The 22,273-nt window shown below is 30.8% G+C and overlaps 1 protein-coding gene across 2 annotated transcripts in view; it reads left to right on the top strand.

Annotated features, from left to right (window-relative positions):
• The first annotated feature begins 565 nt into the window (after positions 1-565).
• The window catches only part of LOC124534592 (mucin-4), a 56,451-nt gene continuing 34,743 nt past the window's right edge, over positions 566-22,273 (top strand). Inside the window, exon 1 of one of the 2 annotated variants that reach the window (XM_047110512.1) lies at positions 566-772. The gene's annotated coding sequence lies outside the window, so the exon portion shown is untranslated. Of the gene's footprint in view, positions 773-11,781; positions 11,902-22,273 lie in introns of those variants that run through there. The other variant, XM_047110513.1, reaches the window with a different exon arrangement.

The following is a 22,273-nucleotide window of genomic DNA, read 5'->3' as shown; positions in this document are numbered from 1 at the left end:
CATGTTTCAGCTTCACCTTTCCGGATGTATTTCGAGATTATGGGAGGGAAATGACAATTAAGACGCGAGATTCGTCTAGCCGAGACTGAATTTAAATGTTTGGAAGATTTAACGAGCGAATAAAAAATAGTGACAAGAGAATGGAGATGATCTTGCGTAGTTGTAGCTGCATGATTGCGATGTTTGGCAATATCCAGAGTTTTAATAATGCGTAAGAGTGTAAGAACATGTGTAGGTAGGTATCTGTACCCCGGAGCGGTAACAAATATTATTATTCTACAGAAACATATATACATATTTTAATTTTTACTCAAATATATATTATTTATATTGTACATTTGGAACAGTTGTGCTCCTTGTGAACTATGAAGATAGAGACAGTTTCGCTTTTTACTTTTCATGTTTCACAATTCTTTTCACTATAAAGATATTTAAAAACTGACCCAGAAAATATATGCTCTATTCTATTAAGCTGTAACTCTGTCTTCTAAACAGCGATCCGTTTAACGCAATTATCTCAATGAAAATCATGAGAGCTACTAAGCTAGCCGGTCTAGTGGTCAAAACCAGTTCACTCGCCAGTCGGCTCGCGCGCCTCGATGTAGTTGTACGCTTTTGTTGATAAATTTATAAACAATATCCCGCGCAAATTACGCCCTATATTCAATAAGTGGTGCATCAACTTTTTTCTGTGTTCCGTAGTTTCGGAGTGCTTTTGTGAACGTGTTCATACCTATATTTGAATTGTCAATTCCGGATGCAAGAGACAGAGGTAAATAAGATTTTTAATTTGATTTTTAAGCACGTTTGCTGTTTGATATCTCATTGGTTTACGAGCGGGTGTCTTGTTTTCCAAGAATGTTATATTTCTACTTTGATTAAATAATATAATCCTTTGTAGGCTGTCTTTAAAATAATATTTTTATGTATACTTGCACCGAAATAATATTCTTTTGTTTGGCACCGGCTTCGACAGTTTGTACAAAAGTTTGGCATAAACAATCCGTCTATTACGCTATTTTGAAATTTTAGTTTTAAGCGTTTGATAATTAAAGAGTTTTTTTTTAAATATATTTATTTTTTGTAATAGTCAGATATAGAAGCGGGTAGTAGTCTGGGCTGCGTATACTTTGATCAGAAATATAGTTAACGTGCAGTGTCATTATGACAATGGCTTTGTCGAGGAAAAATATTTTAAATTTCAATTTAAAACAAAATAATGAGAAAAAATAATTATGATTTAATTCTTCATTTTCTTATGTTTTTAAAAACATACTTTATAATTATATATGTTTAAAAATGCATTAGACAGAGATGCGAGTGTTCAACTCTCTGGAGGTAAGTTCCCAGAGTCCTCTACTCCTGTTATGGAATAGAGCATAAATTGGTAAGAATTCTACAAGTAAATAGAGGTGAACACGCATGACAATCACAACATAACTTGTCTTTTTTGAGGCGGTTTGTAAACATATTTTGTAAAAGTAGAGAACATGTTTTCGAAAATAGGATAATGAGAAACAAAAGGGCTGAAGTTAAAATAGAGAAACTTGCTTAGAATATTTATTCAACAGAAGTCGTAGTAAATACCTAATTGTTGTTTCGTTTAAATCTTCTAGTCATATTGTTTTGCAAAAACTTTATATTTATATCTTAATATAATTTTGAATAAATTTTAGTACCGTAACGTTTGTGTATACCTGTGCTAGTCTCAAAAAAGTAAGACTTTTATATTATAATGTAAAAGTAATTCTGTAAGTACGAGTACTGTATAGTACGAGTACTGTATAGTACGAGTATCTTATGAAAAAAGACTAGATCAAACCGGGTATCTTAATTAATAAATTGTCATTGGAAAGCGTACGCAATAATATTGATAATTCTTATGACTTTACACAATAAGCTAAACTAAACATAAATGGTCACAAGCACATGTACCATACATACATACCACTTACCAGTACATTTATTCTATAAGTCTCGAGATACTCTAAAAAGAGTGTATATATATAATTACAGATCGATAAAATAATGTTGAGAAAATTGTATAATCAATGGAGTAAGAATTAAGATTTTTTTTAAGTCAAAGGACCATTATAGAAGTTTTTTTAATGAATATTTTTGACAGGCAATTCTACAACGTAATTGTAGGCGTGCTCTTATCCCATTTATTTGGCGTCAGTGCAGCGTGTAAGTTGCATGGAAAGTACCTGACATACTTTTAGGGCAATAAAATGACTTTTGAATCTATTTTACATGTATACTATAAGACAAAGTCACTTTCTGTTGCTGTCTGTATCTCCGCTAACTTCTTCTAAACCACTTAACGTTATGATGCGTTTTTAACTAAAAGAAAGAGCGATAAATGAGGAAGGTTTTAAATATCTTTATGAATCTTATCTATATATCTGTGTTTCTAACTGAACTCCTAAACGGTTGTCCCGATTTCGTTGATTATTTTTAGTATTTGTGTAGTGCCGTGGTTAGTTTACATTGGATGCGGGAAGCGCTTCAATTAAGATAACATTAAGTTCTTAATTCACCTTAACACAGTTGGGACAGCAATGTTTTGTATGAAATGGCTATTGCATTTTCATTTTGCATTTTGGAGATACAGAAACTATGTATTACAAAATTGTCTACTGAATACTGAATTGTCCGTTTATAATGTATAAGATTGATTCCAAACATGTCTTATAAATTATATGAAATAATCATTGTAAACAATATATAGAATATTTTTTGTTTTATTTATTTAGTATGTATGGACCAAAAAAGCAGTTCTGTGTTTAATGAAGTACCAGTTTACGATGTGGGGTTTTATACGTTTGTCTTGTACGGGCGATATTGGCGTGAACTACTTAAGTATGTACTTGATTACTCAGGCGGTAAAAGAATTGTTTACAAAGAAAGTAGTCCAAGTAAGCGCAACATTTTATTACAAAATAATTATTTAATGGTTTATGGTTATTTTAATCGTATTCATTAAAACCAATTATAGTGATTGTTGGTAAGTTAATCTTTTTAAAATTATTTTATATACGGTATACATAAATAATTAACTATGCATTATTTATGGTATAAATCTCTGACGCAATTGTATTTAATTGAGATTATTATAGAGGCAATTAAATAAATGTAATATTGGTAGCACTGGCTCTCGTTATTTATGGCCAACTCTTAGCAAAGAATATAATTTATAATGTCAGTTTTAGTTATTTTTTGTTTACCTATGTTATGTTTGTTAGCCAACTATTGTTTTTAAATATTCGTTAAATGTGTATAGTTGTTGTTGTTGTAGCAAATTTAATAATTTTGAATCTGTACTTTATATTGAAAAAAATTAATTATCTATGTTTTATTTTTGATAAATGAAGTTTCCGTAACCCTTAAAAACGTAGCTGACAAAAAGGAAATGGAGCTCGTACGCTGATATCAGAATGCAATCATGAACCAGTACTTGGTATATCATTAATAAAAAAACCAATCGGTATATTTCATATTAAATGAATAAAGAGCAGTCATTGTTCCGCAGTTTGATTGCAGCCCCGTTACGTATAATTAGCGGGCGCTATGGATCCGCACTTCAGAGCTGGCTGCTCAGCGTCGAGGTTAGATGACTTTTGTAGTGTTTTTATGTTGTTAAGTAAAAATAATGACGAAATAAGATATTGCCTTATGTTCTATGGATCTTGCCGACATTCCATAGTTACATCAGCCGTAAATGAAACAGTTATATTTTCTTTGCAAGTTTTCTATTTGAGTATACAATTATATGGCAAGTTGGCAACACTAAAATACCTATACATATTTACAAAAAGTTTTCTGTTTGATCCAACGGGGCAACTATTGCAAGTCTAAGGAACTGCTAAAATAAAGCAAAAGTATTATAGTTAACAGGGAAATTATAGTTAACAGGGGTTCTGTCCTAGAATACTATATTCTTTGTGCTATTATGTAATAATGTTTCAATAAAAACTCACTTAAATAAAATAAAACACGTCAATATGTTATTTGATATATGACAAGTGTAATGCAGCCTCAATTGCTCAATTATTTAAGGGCTATCTATCAACGTGAAAGTCGCACGTTTTATATTGACCGTTGGGTTTATACTCTTACCCATTCCTGATATACGGGTAGCAAATATTATAAAAATATTATTATTACTTATGCCAGTATTATTAGTAGAACATGTCCAGTGTATCTTGATGTGAAGGAATGAATAGATAGTAATTACTAATTATACTCGTTGTTTTAAGCAAAATTCTTTTTTTTACAATTTTCGTCGAGACGATTTCTCCTCTAAAAACGTTGATAACAAATAGTTTCACTTAATTCGAAGTATCTACGCTCTACAAATTGGAAATTTCATAATCGTAATTTTGTCGAGTTGGTGTGTTTTTATTATAGTACGCCATCAATTACACTCTGTAATTACGTTAAATTATAAGAACAACCACTTAATTCGCAAGGACAGTGGACAATAATTACCTAGTTACAAATTAGTGAAATAGTACCTGACAAACGCAGAAATTACCAAATTATCTAGGTATTTTTTGCCTAGCTATCATGCCCTTGTCAGAAACATCGTTGCAACAAAAGAATAAAATCAGCAACCATTTCCGTCTTGTATTGTCTCATCCAATCTAAAGCAATCCAAGGCTGAGTTTCTTAATAAAATAACTTATAACATTTCTTACAAATAAGGTCTATAACACTGTATTACATTTTAAAATTAAATTTATAATATGAAAATAATAATTCTCTTAATATAAAGGATATTTATTGTAAAGCTTTGTATTTGTGTAAGTATATCTATTGATTATATTGATTGCTATATTCGTCGTTATTGCATTACCTGTATACAATATTAATTGTTATAAAATTAGTAATATGAAACGGTTATATTTGTATTTTTTAATTTTCTCTTTCGCTAAATTTTTTTTTATTGTAAATGACTATGGATGTTCTAGAAATGCTTGTATAGTCAATATCGTTTGGCATGCCATTTTAATGAATCAATTAGAACAATTATTTAATCTATTGTAATTTTATTAGTTATATACGAATGATCAACAAGCAAGAGCATTCCCATAAATGTCTTATGCCAGAAGAAATAAAAATTATATTTTAATGAGGTTATGAGCCAAGTTAAACAAATTATTATCCTTATAATTACATAGTATAAAACAAAGTCGCCACCTCTGTCTGTCCCTATGTGTGCTTACATCTTTAAAAGTACGCAACGGATTTTAAAAGGATTTTTTTTAAAAGATAGAGTGATTCGAGAGGAAGGTTTTTGTATATATTACATGGAGGTTGTAAAAAAACAAATTCTGTAGAATATTTAGTATTAGCGTTGCACTCGTGCGAAGCCGGGCGGGTCGCTACTTAATAATATGAAAACAACACTTTACTGTTTGCTTGCTTCTTTATAGAAGCGTACTTTATGTACGCAATAAACGATCAATGATGATTTAAATAAATTAATTTATAATTAATGTGTGTAATGGTACACGTGTAGCTTATATACGAAAACCATTCAGGGGACAACAACATTTGTATGTAAAGTTGTTTTTAAATCATTATTATTATCACTATAGTGGAAATAACGATGAATTATTGTTTTATTTATTACCTTAAATACTTAATATTTTGCAATCCTAACATACATTGACATGATAATGTGTGCAATTGTGTGTAACAATTTACAAATAAATCGTTTAAAACGTAACGAAAAAAGTAATTGGTTGCTTGTTTATAACAAACAAAAAAAAAACTTACAAAAACTAGTTCAGCTATTGCTTTAACTGTCGCAAACATTTAGGTTTTATTGATTAATTATCATTATCATAATGAATACAATTGTGTTTGTTTTTTAACAGATATAAAATCATTTCAATTTAATTGACTGGCGACAGGGTTTACATCAACCTTGTAAAAACGGCCGTCTTTATCCTATTGGAGGCTCTGGGCAATGGATATATTAGGATAAGTAATATGAATGAATATGACATAACACTTTTGTTAGAATTTGTTAGAAACTTTAATTGTTCTTCAATTTGTGAATAAATAATGTTTTGTTGATTCCTAATTACTTATTTATTGCTATGTTTGTAGGTTCTGGATATATCGGAAAAGTGAGAATCTTTATTTTGAAAATATACAGATCTTTTTATATGATTCGACGGGGCCCCTATCGATTGTAAGGCCTTGGGCACTTGCCCAAAGTGCCCACAAGGAAAGAGGGGTCTGCTCGTAAACAATAGTGTGTTTATCGAATGCGAAATGAAATTAAAATTGATAGTACCAACGGTTGCACAACACTGTATCTCGGAGCCTATTGTGAATATATTTGAATCGCAATTGGTTCCATTATGTTGAGATTGTGAATGCAATGATAGGTTTGAGGAAATCCTTCTTAACCGACTCGATTCAGATGTAAATAACATTTTAAGATACGACTTTGGTATTGTTTTGTGTGAAAGGTTTACGCTTGGTTCGATTGTGGTGTTTTGTTTAATAAGATTAATTATACTAATATAATTAAGATAATTTAATTCTAAGGTTTCCTTTGTTAGTTTTGACGCAAAAACACGCAATTACTTAGAATTTTATATTTTGATTTTGATTGATCAATTTGTATGGGTTAATAAAAGCAACCCATAGCTAAATCCTTTGAATAAAGGAAATCTTATTGCAATAAAGCACGTCTTAAATAAATCTATAACACTTTTCTCACATTTACTCAATTATTCAATATAACAGTATATATAGGTGATAAAAAGAAATTTTGTATTTAGTTGATTTTCATGCAGTGTAATTTTTATCATGTCATTTAATATTTATGTGATGTATAATGTTAAGTCACCACTCCACATAGACATTAGCGTCGAATGAAATTTTAAACTTTTGTTTAGATGAGATGTTATACCCTTATCACTTAACCCTCAAACAGGTACACACAATACTAAGCGTTACGCATTTACGTTAGAATATATTTGAATGGGTAGTACCTACCCAGACTGGCTTGTACAAAGCCCTATCACCACAATACATGAAGTAATTTTCATTTATTTGTTTAATAGTACCTCCATAATTCTCGAGTTTCTTGCAAGTTCTCCTCAGCATTCATAAATTGCATCACGACAATTCAAAAGGGCTTATATGAACCTACTTAAAGAGTTTTTTTCTTAGTCTTAAGACCTTTCAACCAAATCGCTACCACGGTTATTACGAAGTAAATTTTGTGTCACTTGTGCATATCTATGGCCGATTTATTTCGTCTGACATAACACATGTCGCAACGATATTATATTATATGGCTTAACAATCTATATTTCGTAGTCATATCGCATAGAGTATTACTACAAGTGTCCGCCTTAAACGGACGGATGTAAATCTTTAGTACCTATCGATTATGTCCGTCAATATTCAATATGCAATCTACATTACGCAAAACATCGATTTAAAATCGATTCACGTCAACCGAGTTACGATTATGATCTGCGATAGATGCGCATTTATACTAATGCATGTTTATTTTCCCACGGTATGTCTAATCGTTTTTCTTACTGATACTTATCACTGTTCTACAGTAAATTGTTTTCGTTTGGATTATATGTTGTAAAAGTGTTTTTACAAAGGAAGCAGAAAGTAGGTTAAATATAATTTCCTTAATGCCCCTAAGTGTTGAATAACTTTTAGAAGTTTTTAATAATTTAACGTCGAAGATTTTTTAAATATTTCTTTGTTAGAATTATGTATATTGATAAATTTTGTTTACTAAATATATTAGTCAACGTTAAAGATAACTGCATCTATAAATTTTTTTTCAGTAAGAGTAAGAAGTTTTTTTGTTCCCTTAAGATTTTAAAATTTTAGCTGAATAGGTATAGTTTTAAACGTTGTCATATTTTATATACCGATGTAAAAATTTATACTATTATTATAAATGCAAAAGTAACTCTGTCTGTTGCTCTTTCACTATCAAAGCGCTGAACCGAATTTGATGAAGTATGGTGTGAAGAAAATTTAAACACCAAGGAATGAGATAGGCTACTTTTTTGCCTAACACATGACAACCAAAGCCGCGGGCGACAACTACTATAATATAATATTAATTAAACGTTGAATGACGCGTACACGGTCAGTCGACACAGTTGTTACTCGTTAGTTATTTACGCGGAAGCGCGTACAACAGTGACTAGATGATCGCTTTTAAATCGACCTGGTTACTACAACGTAACATTTTGTAACACGCTATTCCGTCTGATGAAATGCGATTGAAGTCTATTTCTAATGAAATTATACAAATTTTAAAACTATTTGACCTAAAAATAACTAAGAGATTACTTGACAGACTTTAAGATGACATACTTAATATTAAAAGAAAAAACAATCAAGCATGGTTTATAAAAGTCTAAGATTGGTTAAACCTCTATGAACAACCTATATAAATATAAAAAAGTGGTTTAAAATATATTATTTTAGGTTTATTTTCATGTTTGTCAAATTTAATCGATTACATTATTTATCAGGTTTCAAACAAATCAAAAATGTAAATACTGATTACACCTATTACAAGGAATTATCTCTTCGAATGTTTTACATTTTATTTATATTTGTAACCAAATTGATCCAATGAAAACGAGAGTCCAATGGAAAAGGCTTGGTAACAAGGTCGAACAATTTAAAACCGGCATTGACCTTTCATGATTACGCTCAGATTGTACTCGATTTTTGGAATATAAATAAAATAGGTATGACATATTTACTTTTAAAGGTTTTATTTTAGTAATAATATAATGTTCAATAATAATTGGGAACCAAAAACATTATGATTCTATTTGTCTTGGTTTGTAAATATGACTGACATTTTATAAGGGTTGAAACTTACGATAGAGTCCAATGATCCCACTTAAATTAATATTTCCTAAAATTTTACTTTATTCTAAAATTTTATAAGTTTAAACATATAGCATGTACGACTTCTACAATAATGAGGAATACAACAACAACAACAACAACAGCCTGTAAATTCCCACTGCTGGGCTAAAGGCCTCCTCTCCCTTTAAGGAGAAGGTTTGGAACATATTCCACCACGCTTTTCCAATGCGGGTTGGTGGAATGCACATGTGGCAGAATTTCGATGAAATTAGACACATGCAGGTTTCCTCACGATGTTTTCCTTCACCGCTGAGCACGAGATGAATTATAAAGACAAATTAAGCACATGAAACAGCGGTGCTTGCCTGGGTTTGAACCCGCAATCATCGGTTAAGATGCACGCGCTCTAACCACTGGGCCATCTCGACTCTTCAATAATACACTAACCGAGTAACAGATGGAATATCTCATTGAAAACTTTATATAGAAACACACCGAAATTTCTTAAGTATTCGAATTTTTTGTTAGCCCTGCTTTACCAATACCCTCAATGACCTCGGTCACGGTTAACCCCAACTACGAAATAATTCTCCACAGTGAATCAACGGAATACCTCATTTTGAATTCAGATTTTGAAGTCAAACCGTTATTGATTTACGGAAATTTAAAACTTACAATAGTTATATACCGAAATGCAGCTTACTTATAACTTCTCTGTAATGGTTGTTGTCTTTATAAATAAATAAATAAATAAATATGAGACAACATCACATACATTACTCTGATCCCAATGTAAGTAGCTGAAGCACTTGTGTTATGGAAATCAGAAGTAACGACGGTACCACAACACCCAGACCCAAGACAACATAGAAAACTAATGGTAATCTACATCGACTCGGCCGGGAATCGAACCCGGGACCTAAGAGTGGCGTACCCATGAAAACCGGTGTATACACCACTCGACCACGGAGGCCGTCAAACATTTAATTAACTTTTTACAATAAATAGTTAATTAAATGTTATATATATTTTTTTATGGTATAGTTTGGCGGACGAGCATATGGGTCACCTGTTATGTTAAGTGGTCACCATCACCCATAGACAATGACGCTGGAAGAAATATTAACTATTCCTTACATCGTCAATGTGCCACCAACCTTGGGAACTAAGATGTTATGTCCCTTGTGCCCGTAGTTAAACTGGCTCACTCACCCTTCAAACCGGAACACAACAATACTGAGTACTGTTATTTGGCGGTAGAATAACTGATGTGTAAGTGGTATCTACCCAGACGGGCTTGCAAAAAGCCCTATCACCAAGTTGACAAAACAATGTTATAATGAATATGAATGAATAAACAATGTTTCATATAGGAAATAGTTTTCTTTAAAACTGCAACGCTGTAACCTACTATACAATATATCAGATAGATCAAGACCTGGGTATAACCCTGTACCAACGATCTTGACTGACTGACTTAGTAACACACGTTCGCACTATCTTTTAATGCTAGGCTGTAACAATTACTTAAATACAACTATTTAAATATTATGCCTTTTAGTTTCCTTCTATGTTCCATGTTTTTCAATTTGGAATTCTTGTTTCATCTTGTTAGATTCACCAATTTAGGCTGTTGTATCAGTCTGTTTTTTAGTTTGCACTTTTTGGCTCACTTGATCGTATATCAACATTTTGTGCATACATAATTCAATACCGATTGAATGATACATCTTTTGGTTTCCACTTTCCATAATAAATGGTTACTAAAGTCTGATATTCACGTACTTAGTCCTATAAAATATGTAGGTTTAGTATAAGGATTATAAATACTTGTGTTGATTAACATGCCTTTTATTCGATTTAGATATTTACTTTGTGGTCATATAAACGTCCGTCGGTAAGGTGACATGGTTATTTGTGATAATGTTTGTAATGTAGTCAGTTCATTACTGGTTAGTGTTTGACCTCTGATAGTTGTATTGTCACCAGATGCGCCGGTGCCGGCCCGTGCCATGCGGTGATAACTTGAATGGTTCTATTGATATTGTGTCGACAGATCTCTTTATAATGGATTGACATTCAAACAACTGCCGATGCAAATATGTACTAGTGACCGATCACGGTTTTGCGTGGTAAATATATTCGAAAGGGGAGATTATATGCCATGGGAACGTACCTATCTCAGATGCGAAGGCATTTTCTACTCGTTTCATTGCGTTGTTTGTTTCGACTACCCCGAAATACTTTTGTATTATTTACTGTATAATAAGTACTACATTGTTTTAGGTTGTAAATAGGTTTGACAAAATGTTTAGCAAAATAGTGTCACGAAATTTTACTTAAGAAATAATTTCAATTAAAGTCCTCGTGATAAATGTTTTTTTTTTCGAATCACATAATTGTATTGAAAACTTTTACCTTTTAAATGTATCTTACACTCGTATAAAAAAAAGAATAATTAATGCACACACAAATCCAAATCAACATTCTTTCTATCAATTTGATGAATATCAGTACATTTTATAATATCTATCTATTAATTATTATCATTACATACATCATAATCTAATATGATTAGAGTTCTGAAAACAGAAAAAAAAATACAATTTAAACTCGATGGTAGAGCTTCGTGCATTTTTGGGTAAGTACCACACATTCGTAAGTTATTCTACCGTCCAACAGCAAAACCCAGTATTATTGAGTTCCGGTTTGAACCAGTGCAACACACATGGACACAAGGGACATAATAATCTTATTCCCATAGTTCCAATATCATAAAAAAATCTATAAATCTCTAATGATTTGCCCCGAAAGTACATTTTAGGCAATCTTGACCTATTGGTAAATCTTCCACAAAGTTTCAAGATAGAATACAAAGTAAAACTTGGATTCTCTTTTACAGTGACCTTGTAAACTCACTCAAAGATATCATATTTTAAGTGAAGTTTTATTGAGCGTTGTTTTTATACGATGACGCGATCACCGAGTTGAGAGCTGTACAGAGATATTCAGGTCAGTACAAATGTTTTAATAAAAAAATATAAGTCAGTGATTGTATAAAGTTTGATGTAAAATCATGTTCTCTTTTCTGTTACCGGTGATATTTTTATATATCGTCTTGTTTAAGATATATATTTCATTTCCCTGTAATAAATAAATCGTTCATCTGTATCTTAAGACAAAGTTAATTTCTTTTATTTGAAGGAATGTTTCTGTTTTCTGTTTTCGTACAATGATGGCTATTTCGTACAATGGATACGTTACGAGATACATAAAAATAATGGTTTACGAAATTGTAAAATTTATAAAGCCTACGAAAAAATCTAAGAAAGCACTTGTGCATCTTTTACACATTGGTACACTCATAATAACAATTTTTATCTATTACAGATTAGTAAAAAACTATAAATACATTGTTTGGGCCTTCATATGGATTATAATGGTTTTTTACTTTTTAAAATTACGTGCAAATAAAAAAATCCGTTCGCCTCCAAACTGGAAAATCAATGACTGTCCAATTACGACGCAAACTATTTTTTATATTATGTATACTTGTTTGATCTTATAAATGATTATTATAATTATAAAAAGAGTATATAAGCTACATACTTATTTTGTTTAGCGCCTTTTGCATTATATTAATAAATCGTATTCGTATTAAAAACTTTTGATTTTTTAGTATCTTCTTAAATGTTTATAAAACCTTGAAATCAAATTTCTATCAAACATTGCAATTAATTAAACGTTTAATTTTTTCCGTCAAAATACTTTAATGTTTATTCAATGTTGCATTACGATTTCTTAAAAGGAAACAATTACAATAGTTTGCTCAATAAAAATCGGTCCAATATGTCGATGCGATGTACAAATATTTTGTATAATCGGACAAAAAATGTATTTCGACAAAATCGGACCGGATACGTAATCGAATAACATTATTTTGTGAATATTTAAGCATAAAACTAATTTCTACGTTTGATTTGTTAAATATACATGTTTATAATGGAATATCGCATATACTTATATGACTTTATTTCTGTAATAAAGTAAGTATTTAATTTATTCTACTTTGAAAGATGTTTTAATGTAAACAAATAAAAGTTAGTATTTATGATTATGTTTGCATATATGACGAACTGTAATAATATCCAGTTAATGGGGTAACTTTGTATTAATTCTATCCGCGCGAAGTTGAGACAGACAGCTGGCATTCATACCACCATTCCACGCAGTCAAGATTTATAAAGTAACTTTTTTAATAATCGGTCCATCTGGCTTGATTGTTTAAGCAATTATTATATAAAAAATGTATTTAGGGTGTGGCATAAAAAAATGAAACGCCATTGCTTTGCTATTATTTTCTGAACCAATAGAGCGTTGACTCCTTGTACGTAATTCATGACGTATAAAAAATATAACTTTGAACCTTGAAGGTGACATTGAAAATTATTTCTAGATAAAGTTATTTGTATATGGAACCTGTCTACATTGACGTAAACTTAGTTTCCTTACTCAGGTAAAACAAAAGCTCGTTATATAAAAAAAATAAAAAACTTATTCGTTATTAAAATCAATTGAGATCAAATAATAGGGATTAAATATTACGTAATCAAAATTCATAACATATTATAAATACAAATTGCATTGCAAACTCTATCCTACATGTTATGAACTTAACAGGAAAATTGAAGCAACTCGTAGCGACTTGATAGATCATAAAAAAGGGTAATGTAAAAAACAGGAAGAGCTAAATCTCAAAGAAACGTCGTGGCCAGATAGCAAAAATTGCAGATATTTAAAAAAGCTTTGCCAGGAGGCGAACTATTCTTAAAGAAACATTTTAATTCAAACTTTTTGGTATATTTACTTACATACACCAATATGACCCTTATTCTTATTAATAATATGAATTATCTTCTAATGATGCAACAAACAAAACTAATCTATTAAACTTTATTAAATTGTTTACAATTAATACGTAATTAATCGATATGTAAAGCTCGTAATTCGTAATGCACCTAAGTGCGTGTGCTCACGCATCGAATCGCGGTTACGAGGCTTGAAAATGTGTAAATAATACTGTGTAATCAAAATCTAATGTTTTCTGTAATAGGAACCAGTTGGACCGCTTTTCAAGCATCTTTAACAGCTATGTAATGTGTTATTGTTACTTAAGCTGTATGATATGAAGAAAGCTGGAAAAAACTATAAACTGGACCAACAGAAGAGATTAACTCAAGTTATATACATTAATTATTTTCACTTGTTTACTGTGACTCTACTATAGTAAATAATATTATATTGTTTTTACGTAGTAAATTATGTAGATAATAAAAAAACCTACAAATCAAACTCAAACCCAAACTCAAATAACTTTATTCAATATTTGCATTACACTTTCTTATTGATGGTCAATTGAAACACTATCACCGGTTCGGAAATGAAAATACCCTGACCGGAGAAGAACCGGAAGAATATACTGCTACATGTATGTATATCTGTTCAAACATAGTTTAGGTAACATATCTCATTCATTATATAGTTGAGGAAAAATATTGTACTTATACATACTTTCAAGAGGACGAATATTCTACAGCCAGTAAAAAGGAATAACGGAAGTGTTTTCTACTATCGACAGCTCTCCTTCAACTGTTATGGTTCATAATTAAACCTAAGTTTTTAGCTCGATCACTTTTGGCTAAATTTCATAAATTAACTGCTTTCTCTAATTAAGACTAAAAGACCATAATTAGAGTCGAATGAAATTTGTCTGATTACCAAATTACTTGAATAATTTTATTTGCGTTGTTTTGTGACGTTTGATCATTAAAGGTCAGTCTATATAAGTTACCAACATACTTGTCTAATTGACTAAAGCGCTACACCAACGTTAGGTACGTTTTGCTTCAAAAGGCAAATTAGTGCTGCAAGTTGTAAGACATAATAGCGGTCTCGTTTATAATATAATATTTATCAGGACATTTTTATTTCGAAATCAATTAAAACTTAAATACGAATAACATTTTATTTCGCTGAATTTGATAAAACAATTATTCTGCATTTAATTTAATTACAAAACGAGTATATTTACATTTATACAGTTTCAAAGAAACTGTTCTATAATTTGTTAAATTAGTAATTAATAAAGTAGTTAGAATTAATTTACCTTGATGTCCGAAAATCCATAACAGCGCGATTTCTTAGACATTTTCTGCCTCGCACAACCACTTTGTGGAACCAGCTTTCGCCGGCGGTTTTTCCGATACGTCATGGGAACCTTCAAGAAAAGAGCCTACTCCTTTCTCAAAGGCCGGCAACGCACCTGCAAGCCTCCTGGTGTTGCAGATGTCCATGGGCGGTGGTAGTCACTTTCCATCAGGTGAGCCTCCTGCTCGTATGCCACCTAATCCATAAAAATAAAAAATAAAAATGACTAACATTTAAGCTTAATGTCGTAATGAATATACAAGGTAAGGCAGTAAAAACCTTGATAAACGAATAAGACATCAGTCGATATCATTAAATCAGAGCCAAGATGATCTAGTTATTTAATACGAATGATTATACCGAAAAACACGAGCTTTGTTTTTGTAATATATCTAGTGTCTAGTGGTGAAGGAAAGCATAGCGAACTGCATGTATACCATGAAATTTCTATAACATATACGAGTATAGACTACGTTACAATTACTAAGAAACTATGAACAAGTACGGGAGACGAATCGTGGATGGTCTTTAAACTTTCTTCCCAACAGTATGGAGAGCTTGTGTCTAACAGTAGATTATTTACAGACTTACATATTTAAATGAACATACAAAGAAGCAACATCACATACATTACTCTGATCCCAATGTAAGTAGCTAAAACACTTGTGTTATGGAAAATCAGGAGTAACGATAGTACCACAAACACCCAGATTCAAGACAACATAGAACACTAATGATAATCTAAATCGACTCGGTCGGGAATCGAACCCGGGACCTCAGAGTGGCGTACCTATGAAAACCGTTGTACACACCACTCGACCACAGAGGTCGTCAACTTTATTTTGGTTTACTTAAAAATATTGTTTTATTTCTTTTTATTATTTATTTGTAAGTTTATATAAAGTACTGGTCATGGCTTATGCATGTAAACTACATAAGTCATAACCAGTCCTCGAAAAACAAAACAAAAAGTATGAGTAGTATAACAGCACACTCATTCAGCACCGAACGTGTCACTCATAACCGGTTCGATTTTCGATTGACCCACTGTTCCCGATATTGTCATGATCTGTCTCGTCTAAAGGATTAACAAAAGTAACTGTTAATTTAAGTGAAACAGTCTGACTAATTCGCAACTAAGTATTTTCGGTCATGCATACATAATGATGTTGTTCTGTTTAAATGAATTTTATTCGATATTTTTCTGAATAATGGTTTCTGAATATGATGAGGTATATCGAGTGTGTTTTTGTGTTTTGTAGTATAAATAGCTTTGTTCCATAAGGAACAAAGCTATTTTTAAAGGACTAAGATATATATATAATATACATATTATTCAAACTTTTTGTTATACGGTATTTTTTGTTTCTTTTTTATATAGTAGTTTGGCTACGTCTACTTTTTCTTATTATACATATATTACAAATGTTGTATACACATGTGAGTTACATAACGACATATTTTAACATTCATGACGAATACGGATATAAAAATATATAAAGTTCATAAAGCAAAAATATAAAAGCTCTCCTGAGCTTTAATCTTTATTCAAACTTGTGTACCAGGCTCTCAGAAGTCACGAGGAATCGAGATCTACAAAAACAATCTTGACAATTATTACAATAACAGCATCGGAAACACGTTTTTTTATTCCTTAAACGTTTCTTATGAAATGTTAAAAGGTTAAATAGTACAATTTAAACCAATGAAAAATAATTTTTATTGCGCTTAGAATAAAGCTCTAAATACAAAAACCAATATTTCCTTAGCGTATACGAGATGTGATGGAATTGTTAAGATTGTTTCGTAGTACGGATGATTTGTTTTTATTGCTTTCTGAGAATTTTTGTTTTTATAAAAATATAAACGGCAATAAGTTAGATATATTATGTATGAAGTGATTTTGTACAAACGGCTTTGATAAATTGAGTTAAAGAAACGTTTGCGTTTCTTTGTAAGTACCTATTGTTATTTTTAATTTAACAATTAGTTCGATAATAATTTAGAGAATTACAAACCGCGAAATTGTTCTTTTTAATTTTGCCACTCAATTGTAGTTGTAATGTTGTAAATAAAGTAGTAAATCAACTCAATAGTACTAAATTTATAAAATTTTGTAGCACACAATCCTTCACCACATTTTACCCCAAAATAAACGTTGCCGTGATTAAAACTACCCTATGTCTTTTCTATTCTATTATCTATTACTTATTTCAATCAAATTTCATCTCTTTCCGTCATTCTATATATGTTAAAAATACACACACATAATGAAGGTAGATCTTAAACATACAGGTTTGTCAAAGTTTACATTCAATAAATGTTGGTGACAAGTTAATAAAGAATTTTATTAAATAAATGGTTGCATCGTTAGTCACTTTTTATACTTAAAATTATATTTATTCTTCAAAGAGTATTGAAATTGATTTACTCAGAGTACACTATCAATTTATAAGAGACATCCATTCAAAAGAATCTATGGCGCGGTCGTCCACTCGGCGGGTGCGGTCGGTAGATCTATAAATACCTCTCATTGTCTTCATGACCTCTCATCGCCATTACTGTCCATCTCATACCAAGATATATAGTTATATATTATCTAATATATCCATGTATCTAGATGGAATACTAAAACTTGACTTTGTGTTTGATACTCAATCGAGTTGGCAAAATGTTAAAAAGTGACATAGGCAGTTAACTTAGTTATACGGAACGTACTAGTAGTTGTTTTATTCTATTTCAGTTTTATTGAGTGACTACTGCCACAAGGGTAATAACATCTATATAGAACCAATGACTACTTACTATCAAGGTTCCCAATTACCCATTCATCTACTTATGTCACAAAAACTTTCGAACATGATCTTGGTGCAATTATGTGTGCTTTTGCCACAAATAAAAGTCTAACAAATAAAAAAAAATCACAAAAACTTCGCGACTTAAAATGCGTGGATGTGACATGAACATATAGGTTTTTAATTGCCACTTGGGTTGATCGACCTTATATTCATCGGAATATGTAAATATTACATGTTAAATGAACATAAAAAATATTATTTGGACACGTGTTGAAATATTATGGATTCAAAATATTTGTGTAACTCATTTGTTTTTTTTTTTTTATTGCCAATTGGGACAACTTTTCAATTTGATATTGTTTAGTTTCGTGGATTGGTGTTTAATCTGTTATCATTTGTCACCTTTCAAAACGACGTGAAGCAATTCAGGTTATTGATATTTGGCGGTAAAATGAGTTAGCAGCATTACACTCTCGTATCTTGAAAAACATTTAAAGTGTTTTGGTTTTGTGCCTGGTCGATCTCCTGTAATATCATGCCTTAACAGTCCATATGAGTTTGCACATATGCACTTGCACAAAATATCCTTCCTCATAATAACATCGCTTTAGACAGTTAGACAGTTTCCGTTACTATTAGATACTGCATATCTTACTTTAATTGCTCAGATAATCCTGTAGTAAGTATTAATTAAGAATTCGAAGTTTTACCCGCACCACCCAAATGTCCGAAAATTGCACATCCACTTTGTGGAACCAACTTTTACCTGCGGTTTTTGCGAACCGATACGATTCGGGAACCTTCTCTAGAACAGAGTCTACATATTTCTCACAAGCCGGCGTGGCACCTTCAATCCCCCCGGTACAGATTTCTATTCTTCAAGGTTCAGATGTTCATGTTCAGTGACAGTCCCAAACAAAGAGGAGCCTTCTTGTTTGCCACCGAAAGCATAAAAAAATATCAGTAACTACCTAACTCATTATAACACAAGAACGTATAATACCACGCGATCTAAATCGCGCGTAACAACTAGTTAGTATAAAAAATCTCTTGTGTACTTTATTTACCATCATTATAAATAAGTACGGTTTTCCATCAGTGATCATTGTGAAAGAGCAAATTATGGAAGCAAAATGGTTAGAGATATAAAATAACGTACATATGTGTAATGACATTTTTTTTTTCATTTTTGTATTTTATTTCTCATCGATTTAACTTTCTGATTATAACTTATTTATTTTCATGCGTTTGTTCACGCCTAGGATTATTAAATAGTAAAAAATCATTATTTATATTACATAACATTACATATAAGTCAGAAATCATTTTAGAACAATAACAGGTGTTCTGTTTGTAATCGTGAGTAATGTGCATATGTTACTATGAGAATTATTTTCCTGATAGTAATAGTTTTTTATCGGAAAAGACGACTATGAATCTACCTCTGTATATCAGCAATGATGATTTGGACTCATCGGCCTTTCCTGTCACATAGGTGTTACGTTTATAAAAGTAATCTAAATCAACAAAAGTCACCACACTTTCAAATAACACGAGTTATAAACAAATTTAAAAATCCTCTCTAGTAACTTCTTATAGTTTCTAATATCTGATGCGTGTGCATATTTGTAACGATTTCAATAATGTAATTTCATATGACTTTTAAAAAAAGTTGTATACAGAAATGACTTGATATTTATTGAACTGACAGATCGACAGTTTATTGCAGTGACTAAAGTTTGATTAGGGGTTACAAACTTTTGGCAGTATTTTTATTTAAGGATTCCGGATAAAAAAAAGTTATTTAAATGTAAATTTATGAACGTTGATGCCTATTGTTTGTGGTACAATTATACAAAGTATTTATAGTAAGTTATTGGGAGCACCAGACATTAGACATTTCATTTTTAACGTTTACTTAATTGAAAAAGTTTAGGTTAAATAATCTCAGCTGATATTTTTTATCTGTATAAATTTTACAACTAATTAATAATAACAAGTATGAGATTGACAATTTTCGTATTGTAGTTATAGGTTGGAAGTTATTTGATATATTTACGAATGCTGGTGTGTGCATGCGAGAAGGTCCGGAATTACTAGTTTAGTGAATGTAGGTATTTGTCAAAATCCGCAATAACGTAAAATCGTACATATAATTTGATACTGTTGCAATGATATTTCAAATAGCAATTTATAATTAGTATTAATATAATTTATTTTAATGTGCATGTATTTAAATCGGACCACTTTGACATAGGGATGAAAATATTGAATAAATTGTTATATATCGATAATTCGTTGACAAAGTAAGTTTTTATAAGTTCTGTGACTTCAAGTCTTGTTATTGTAATCAAACAATAGTTTAATCATTGTGTAAGTAATTAATGATTGTAATCGCTAACAACTTGTACGAGGAATGCCAATAAAAAAACTATTATTTACTCCGATTGTACGTATTGATTTATAATCGTCTCAATCTTACGTAGATGTAATGCTTATTACAAGAATAGTATATTCCTTTTTTACTAAAATTATTAATATGAGATCCGCTGTTCTTGTATTCGTAATTCGACTTAATCGACCAATATTGTTGATATATTTTTGGGTAACCTACATAGGCTTAGACTGTAAGGGGCATATTATCGAGAGGTTAGTCATCAAACCAAACATTTTATACAAAACAAAAGTTTCGAGATAGAATCTTCATTTTTTACCGCACGATATCGACACGGTCAATTATAGATATATAAATAACGGGCGCTCTATTAAATTTTGTATTTTAATACACATTTTTAGTATCTCGATGATTCGGTGACAAGACAATACAAAAAAAGGAGTTGTGGTGACTGTCTCCGGTTTTTACAAGGCGGTATACCAAAAGTAGTGTTTGGGTTCACGATTGTATAAGCATAAGAAAAACAAAACTAATTAAATATACTCTAAATAAAAAAAATATAATATGAGCATAATTTAGTATATTATATTAAATTAAAGAGCGATAGAGATGTGAGCGATATGATATAGGTAGGTAGATATATTTTAAATTTTATTTATCATCAGCCCTTTCCACCTTTTCACAAGTTATTATTTCATGCTTTTCACTTTTATTATGTAATATTCCGTTTTTTTCTCATTATATTTGCTATCGTGATAGTGTAAGAATGGCTTGAAAATACGTCAGTTTAACAGATTTCTTATTTTAAAATTAGATATCAGAATATGAAAAGTCAACAAAACCAGCAAATTATTATGGAAATGCCATTCTCTATAATTCAGTTTCAAAGGCTCTTTCGTGTGTATAAATAAAACTAATGTTACAATGGATCTCCAAACATTCAAATAGTCATAAAGGCTAAGAACATACTATATATTATTCTTAAATACATAATTATTGAGACATTTGACAACATCTTTTCTTCATCGTTTTAGTAAGTACAGGCTTTCTCGGGATAAGGTATTTTCTCGCACGAGTGGTATATTTTGATTATTATCAATAAGGCAGTTAATAATTACCTATAAAATTCAAATATTTTGACTTACCCTCTACCTCAGTAGGTAATGACCACGGGTTAGCATAGTAGTGGTCGAGGGGAGTTGTTAGTCCGCGTCAGATAGCTCGACCCCTGATCTCTAATTACCCAATCATTTAATTGTATCATTAACAAAAAGGTAGCTAGTTATACTGTTATAATTATTTTCAAATAATTCTTAAATACTAGAGGGAGAAAGCCATAGGCATCAATATGCATAGCTGGATGATTTCTCTCGTTGCACGCTACTTGCGTCCGCGCATGCTTCTTCTGCGAAGTCTCTATGAAACTAGTAGCATTCTCCACATTATGATTTTCAATGATTTTGTTTCGTATAGACTATATGCTTATTATTTGCAAACGATTATTTGTTGCAACTTAAATCGCTATGCAATATTCAACTTGTATCGAGGTTAAGATAATGGACCTTAAAATAAATGATAGAATACGAAAGTACTGTTGGCGGAGGTTAAACTTTCATTTAAATTAAATGCATTGGAACAAATTAGGCGATTCTAGTAAAATGTAATCGTCAGTCGTTATTAATGTCGATAACTTCAATTTCATTGATATATTCGACGTATGCTTTCACCATTTATTATTAAATGTATTTATATGTTAATTATATTTCTATAATAAATTCACCTGAAGTATTTGCGTAGTTACCAACTTTAGCTTAGGTACTTTGTAATGTAATGGTATTTCAGTTACAATATTCTTTTGATTTATTAAAAAAAAATATTATTGAGTATACTAACATATTTTATTAGCGATGAAACTTGATAAAATCATCCAGGGCTAAAGGCAAAGACTTTGGAGAGTACATATAAAAATTTACCTAAATACTTA

This window comes from Vanessa cardui, chromosome 13 (assembly GCF_905220365.1).
Source record: "Vanessa cardui chromosome 13, ilVanCard2.1, whole genome shotgun sequence".
In the NCBI taxonomy this organism is placed as follows: domain Eukaryota; kingdom Metazoa; phylum Arthropoda; class Insecta; order Lepidoptera; family Nymphalidae; genus Vanessa; species Vanessa cardui.
This window is presented reverse-complemented; position numbering and strand designations above follow the sequence as displayed.